Source organism: Propithecus coquereli, unplaced genomic scaffold (genome assembly GCF_000956105.1).
Source record: "Propithecus coquereli isolate 6110/MARCELLA unplaced genomic scaffold, Pcoq_1.0 Scaffold293, whole genome shotgun sequence".
NCBI classification, from domain to species: domain Eukaryota; kingdom Metazoa; phylum Chordata; class Mammalia; order Primates; family Indriidae; genus Propithecus; species Propithecus coquereli.
The window spans coordinates 1,504,613-1,512,812 of NW_012148541.1; positions in this window are offsets into that span (position 1 = coordinate 1,504,613).

Genomic DNA, 8,200 nt, shown 5'->3' on the forward strand with positions numbered 1-8,200 from the left:
TGACACATGCAATGACATGGATGAATCTTGAGGACATTAGGATAAGTGAAATAAAAAAATAAAAAATAAAAAAAAGGATAAGTGAAATAAGCCAGTCACAGAAAGACAAATACCGTATGATTCCACTCATATGAGGTACCAATAATAATCAAACTCATAAAGACAAACGTAGAATGGTGAGGTTTCTATGGGTTGGGTGGAGAAAATAATGGGGATTTAGCATTTAATAGATACATTGTGTTTGAATTTCTCTGTCCTGCCTTATGGGTAATTTTCTTAAATCCATCTTTCAGTTTACTAATTTCTCTTTAGCTATGGCTATCATGCTACTTCAATCACCATTAATTTTTCCATTTCAACAATTTCCTTTTTTTAAAGTAATATTTAGCTTCAGTCCTTATATTTGTTTGATTTTTATTTTATATTACACACAGTGAAATAAGTTTATGGTCTATGTCTATGGTTTTATGAGTTTTAACAAACGCATAGAGTCATTTAGCCACCACCACAATCAAGGTATAGATCAGTCTTATCACTCCAAAAATATCTGTTTAGCTGCCCCTTTATAATCAAGCACTGTTCTCTCTCACCCCTAACCCATAGTAACCACTAACCTATTTTCTATCTATCTAGTGTTACCTTATTGAGAATATCCTTCTCTTTGCATAAATTTTTTGAGGTTTATCCACATTGTTGAGTGAATCGATAATTTGCAATTCTAGTATATTGAGTGCATCTAGCTTTGATAGTTATATACAAAGCTGCTATAAAATTGTTTTACCTTTTTTTGTGAACATGTTTTCATTTCCTTTGTGTAAATACTCCACCAGTGGGATTGTTGGGTTTTAAGATGAGTGTATGTTTACCTTTATAAAAAACTGCCACACTGTTTTCCATATTGGCTATATGCATTCACATAAGGAATACATGAGAGTTTCAGTTTTACATCATTGCCAGCAGTAGGCGTTGTCAGGTTTTTTTTTTTTTTTTTTCCATTCTATTGGATGTATACTGGTACTTCATTATGATTCTAATTTGACTTTACCTAATAAACTACTTTTAAAAATCTGTTATTTAGGCAGGGCGCGGTGGCTCACACCTGTAATCCTAGCACTCTGGGAGGCCAAGGCGGGTGGATTGTTTGAGTTCAGGAGTTCGAGCCCAGCCTGAGCAAGAGCGAGACCCCGTCTCTACTATAAATAGAAAGAAATTAGCCAGACAACTAAAAATATATAAAGAAAAAATTAGCCGGGCATGGTGGCACATGCCTGCACTCCCAGCTACTCGGGAGACTGAGGCAGAAGGATTGCTTGAGCCCAGGGGTTTGAGGTTGCCGTGAGCTAGGCTGATACCACGGCACTCTATCCTGGGCAACAGAGTAAGACTCTGTCTGAAAAAAAAAAAAAATCTGTTATTTATTATGTAATGTTTGTTACATAAAAATAAACATATGTAACAGAGGTACAATTATAAAATACTCAATTAAGGACCTCAAATATTCCCAATATCATTGCACCTTCCTGTGCTGTTTCCTTCATCTGTTTAGTCATACTGAAATTGGTGATTATTATTTCCTCAATTTTTAAAATTTTTTGCCATCTTTTAAAAAATAGTTTTAACAGATTTATGTATAGTTTGCTTATACTTGTTTTTAATTAAAATTTTTAATTGGTAAAATACACATAACATAAAATTTACCATCTAAATCATTTTAAGTGTATAGTTAAATAGTACTAATTGCATTCACATTATTGTGCAACAATCACCACTATCAGTCTCCAGAGCCCTTTCTGTCTTGCAAAACTGAAACTCTGAATCAATTAAACACTAAATCCCCATTACTTCCTCCACCCAGCTCATAGAAACCCCACCATTCTACTTTTTGTCTCTATGAATTTGACTATTATTGGTACCTCATATGAGTGGAATCATACAGTACTTGTCTTTCTGTGACTGGCTTATTTCACATATCCTAATGTCCTCAAGATTCACCCATGTTGTTGCATGTGTCAACATTTCCTTCTTTTTAAATGCTGAATAATATTCCATTTTATGTATGTACTACATTTTGTTTAACCATTCATTGATCATGGACACAGGTAGCTTCCATCTTTTGGCTATTATTAATAATGTTGCCATGAAAATAGGAGTACACATATCTCTTTTTGGACCCTGCTCTCAATTGTTTTGGGTATATAACCAGAAGTGAAATTCCTAGATCATATGGTAATTCTATTTTAATTTTTTCAGGCAATGCCATATTGTTTTTCAAAGTGGCTGCACAATATTACATACTGACCAACAGTGCACGAGCAGTTCAAATTTCTTTACATCCTCTCCAACCCTTTTTATATCTATTTCTTTTTAATATAGCCATCTTAGTGGGTGTGAGTGTGAGGTAGTTTCTCATTGTGAGTTTGATTTACATTTACCTAATGATAAGTGATTTTGAATTTCTTATCATATATTTATTATTTATATATCTTCTTTAGAGAAATCTATTCAAGTCTTTTGCCCATTTTTTAATCGGGTTCTTTGGTTTATTGTTTAGTTGTAGAATTTCCTTTTATATACTGAATACTAATGTCTTATCAGATACATAATTTGCAACTATTTTCTCTCATTCTATTGGTGGCCTTTTCACTTTTTTGATTTATTCAAAAGTTTTTATTAGAGACCTTTCCCTTTGGATTTTAGTCAATCTAGCCAGTGGGGTGTCAATTCCTCTCACAAAAATCAATTCAAGGTGGATAACAGACTTAAACCTAAGGCAGGAAACCTTAAGAATTCTAGAAGAAGATGTTGGGAAGACCCTTTCAGACATCGGCCTAGGTAAGGAATTCTTGAAGAAGACCCCCAAAGCAATCGCCGCAGCAACAAAAATAAATAAGTGGGATCTAATCAAATTAAAAAGCTTCTGCACTGCCAAGGAAACTATCATTAGAGTGAATAGACAGCCCACAGAATGGGAAAAAATATTTGCTCTCTACACATCTGACAAAGGGCTGATAACCAGAATCTATCTAGAACTCAAAAAAATCAACAAGAAAAAATCAAACAACCCCATCAACAAATGGGCAAGCGAAATGAACAGAAACTTTTCAAAAGAAGACAGAATAATGGCCAGCAAACATATAAAAAAATGCTCAACATCTCTAATCATTAGAGAAATGCAAATCAAAACCACAATGAGGTATCACCTAACCCCGGTGAGATTGGCCTCTATCAAAAAAACACAAAACAACAAATGTTGGCGAGGATGTGGAGAGACAGGAACACTTCTACACTGCTGGTGGGATTGTAAGTTAGTGCAGCCTCTGTGGAAAAGAATTTGGAGATACCTCAGAGAGCTAAAAATAGAAATACCATTCGATCCAGCAATAGCACTATTAGGCATCTACCCAAAAGAGCACAAAACATTCTACGATAAGGACATCTGCACCCGAATGTTTATGGCAGCACAATTCACTATTGCAAGAATGTGGAAACAACCCAAGTGCCCGTCAATCCATGAATGGATTATCAAAATTTGGTATATGTTCACAATGGAATATTACTCAATCATAAGAAATGACAGTGATCTAGTACCTCTTACACTTTCCTGGATTAAACTTAAGCCCATTATCCAAAGTGGAGCACCACAAGGGCAGCAGAACGGGTCCCATTTGTACTCACCATCAAATTGGTATTAACTAATCAACACATAAATGCACATATCAGAACAACATCTATTGGATATTGGGGAAGGGGGAGGGCGGCGGGAGGAGGGGGGAGGAGGGAGGAGGGGACGGGTATTTGTATACACAAGGAGTGCAATGCGCACTACCTGAAGGATGGACATATTTGAAACACGGACTTCGGTGGGGGGGGGGAACCAAGGGCAACTCACGTAACCTAAACGTATGTACACCCATAATTTGCTGAAATAAAAAAAAAATAATAAAAAAAAAAATAAAAAAAAAATAAAAGTTTTTAATTCTGATGTAATCCAATGTAATTTTTGTAATTTCTGAGATCATTGCCAAATTCAATATCATGAAACTTTTCCCCTATGTTTATTTATAAGAAATTTATAATTTTAGCTCTTACATTTAAGTCTTTGATACATTTTGAGTCTATTTTTGCACATGGTGAATATTAAGGTTCCAACTTTTTTCTTTTGCATGAGGATATTCAGTTTTATCAACACTTCATTGAAAAGACTGCCCTTTCCCTATTGATTAGCCTTGACATGCTTGTCAAAAATTATTTAACTATATATATATGTGTGTGTGTGTGTGTATATATATATATATTTATCCCTGGGATTTCTATTCTATTCCATTGGTCCATATGCCTGTCTTTATGCCAGTACCACATTATTTGACTACTATAGCTTTGCAGTAAGTTTTGAAATCAGGAGGTTTGAGAATTCAACTTTGCTATTCTTTGTCAAGATTTTATTTATTTATTTATTTATTTATTTATTTATTTATTTATTTATTTGTATTCACGGTCCCTTGAGATTCCTTATGAATTTTAGGATAGACTTTTCTATTTCTGCAAAAAAGAAAATCATTGTCATTTTGATAGGGTTTCCATTGACTCTCTAGATCACTTTGGATGATATTGACATCTTAACAATATTAAGCTTTCCAATCTGAGAACATGGACTGTCTTTCCATTTATATGTGTCTACTTAAATATTTTTCAGGAACATTTTGTGGAATATAGTGTGCAAGTCTTTCACTTCATTGGTTAAGTTTATTCCTAAGTAGTATATTTTGATATTATTGAAAGGGGCAATATTTTCATAATTTCTTTTTCTGATAGTTCATTGTTAGTTAATAGAAACACAACTTCTTTTTATGTGTTTATCTTGTGTCCTGCAACTTTGGTAAATTTTTTTTATTAGTTCTAATAAGTTTTTTGGTTTTGGTGGAATCTTTAGAGTTTTCCACTGATTAGATTGTGCCATCTGTGGACACAGACAATTTTACCTCTTTTTTTCCCCCAATTTCAATGCCTTTTATTTCTTTTTCTTGCCTAATTATCCCGGCCAGGACTTTCAGCACTTTTTTTAAAGCAAATTGAGACATGGTCTTACTCTAGCAACCAGGCTGGTCACAAACTCTTGGCCTCAAGTGATTCTCTTGCCTCAGCCTCCTGAGTAGCTAGGATTACAGGTGCAAGCCACCACCTCGAACATTCAGTACTATGTCAATGGGATGAAATTGGGCATCCTTGTCTCATTCTTGATATTGGAAGAAAAGATTTCATTCTTTCACTAATGAGTATGATATTAGCCCTGGGCTTTCAATATATGGCTTTTATTATATTGAGGTAGTTTCCTTCAACTCCTGGTTTGTTACATGTTTTTATCATGAAAGGGAATTGAATTTTGTGAAAATACTTTATTTAATCAACTGAGATGATTATTTTTTCTTCATTCTGTTTATGTCGTGTAAAGAAATGATTGATTTTTGAAAGTTGAACCATCTATGCATAACTGTATTAATCCCACTTGATCATATTGTATAATTCTTCACATGTGCAACTGAATTCAGTTTGCTTATATTTTGTTGAGGATTTTTACATCTATAGTTATTTATCAGTGATATTGGTCTGTAGCTTTTAATTTTTTTTTCTTGTGTCTTTGACTTAGGTTTCAGGGTAATGCTGGCCTCATAGAATGAGGTTGGCCATTGCTATAGACAATGTTTATGGCCCCCCAAAATTTACATTTTTAAATCTTAATTCCCAATGGGTTTATATTTGGACAAGAGATCTTTGGAAAGTGATTAGATCATGAGAGTGAAGTTCTCATGATTGAAATTGGTTTCCTTATAAAAGAGGCTCCAGAAAGCTCCCTTGCCCTTTCTGTCATGCAAAAGCACAGCAAAACGATGGCTGTCTATGAACCAGGAGGAAGGTCCTCACAAGACACCAATTCTTCAGGTGCTTTTATCTTGGCCTTTCCAGCCTCCAGAACTATAAGAAATAAATTTCTGTTGTTTGTAAGCCGCCCAGTCTATGGTATTCTGTTACAGTAGTTTGAATGGATTAAGACAGAAATGTTTCCTACTTTTCAATTTTGGGAAGAAGCTGAGAAGGAATAGTGTTAATTCTTCTTAAATGTTGTGTAGAATTCACCAGTTAAGCAATCTGGTGCTGAGTTTTCTTTACTGGAAGTTTGTTATTTTTGTTTAGTTTTGATTATTAATTCAGTCTCTTTACCAATTATAGGTCTGTTCAGATTTTCTATTTGTTCATGACTCAGTTTTAAAAGGTTGCGTGTTCTAGGAATTTGTCCATTTAATCCAGAATTTTTGTTGTTGTATGATTATTTATAGTACTCTCTTGTAATTCTTTGTATATCTGCAGAATCAGTTCTAATGTACCTTTCATTTCTCATATTATTGATGTGAGTCTGCTCTTCTATCATAGTCAAACTAAAGGTATGTCAATATTGCTACCCTTTCTGAAGAACAAATTCTTGGTTTTATTTATTATCTATATTGCTTTTCTGTGCTCTATTTTTATTTAACTCTAATCTTTATCATTTCTTGCCTTTGGCTATCTTTTGGTTTAGTTTTTCTACTTTTTCTACTTAATTAAGGTTTAAATTTAGGCTGTTCCATTTAAACCTTTCTCCTTTTTAAATATGTTTGCAAGTGTAAATTTTCTACTTAGCATTGCTTTTGTGCCATCCCATAAGTTTTGGTACATTGTGTTTTTTTTTTTTCACTTGCATCAAGGTTTTTTTTAATTTCCTTGTGATTTCTTCTTTGATCCATTGCTTAGGAGTGTGGTTTAATTTCCACAAATATGTGTGGATTTTCCAGTTTTCCTTTTACTATTGATGTGTAGTTTTACTCTGTGTATTCTGTTCTTGTTGGGTGCAGTGTTCTATATATATCTGGTAGATCCAATTTGTATAGTGTTTTTTAAGTCCTCTTTTTTCTTACTGATCTTCTGTCTCATCTTCTATCTGTTATTGATAGTGGGATATTAAAGTCTCCTCTTATTATTATAGAGCTTTCTATTTCTCTGTTTGATTCTTTCAATATTTGCTTCACATATTTTGGAGCTGTGATGTCTGGTGCCTATGTTTACAATTGTTATATCTTGATGAATTGATTCTTTTATGATTATTTAAAGTCCTTCTTTGCTTCTTGTAACAGGTTTTGACTTAAAGCATATTTTTTTCTGATATTAGTATAGATTCCCCTGCTTTCATTTGGTTACTATTCACATGAAATATCTTTTTATGTCATTTCACTTTTACCAATAAAAGTTCTCAGATCAAAAGTGAGTCTCCTATAGACAGCGTGTATTTGGATTCTGGGTTTTTTGTTTGTTTGTTTTCATCTATTCTCCCAATATGTCTTTTGATTGGGATTGAAAATAATTTACATTTATGTTTAATGTACATTTAAAGTAATTACTAGTAGAAAAGTACTTACATTTAAAGTAATTACTGATAGGGAAGGACTTTATTGCCATTTGTTAATTGTTTTCTGTATGTCTTATAGCTTTTATTATCCCTCATTTTCTCCCTTACTGTTTTCCTGTCGGTTTTTCTTTTTTTCATTTTTTGCAGTGCCACATTGTAATTCCCTTTTCATATCCTTTCATGTATATTCTTTAGATATTTTCTTTTTGGTTACCATAGGGATTACATAAAACATTTAAAAGTTATAGCAATCAATTTTAAACTGATAATATCTTCACTTCAATTGCATACAAAATATCTGCTCCTTTACAGTTCCATTTTCCATTTCATTATTTTTTAAATTTACATTTGATTACTGATGTCATAAATTACATCTTTATATATTGTGCACCAATTGACACAGATTCATAGATATTTTATAGTCTTGCGTTTTCAATTCTACAAAAGTTTGAAAAGTGGAGTTAAGAATCAAAATTATAACATTATCAGTTTTAATATTTGCTTATATATTTATCTTTAATGGGTAACTTTATATTTTTATATTGCTTCAAGTTACTCTCTTGTGTTTTGTTTACTTCCAAGTTGAAGGATATACTTTAGCATTTCTTGTAGAGTAAGTCTAATGGTAATAAACTGTCTTTTTTTGCCTACCTAGAAATGTCTTGAAATCTCCAACAGTTTTGAAGGGCAGTTTTGCAAGATATAGACTTTTCATTTGACTTATTTTGTTTTTAATTTTACCACTTTAAATATATCATCCTATTG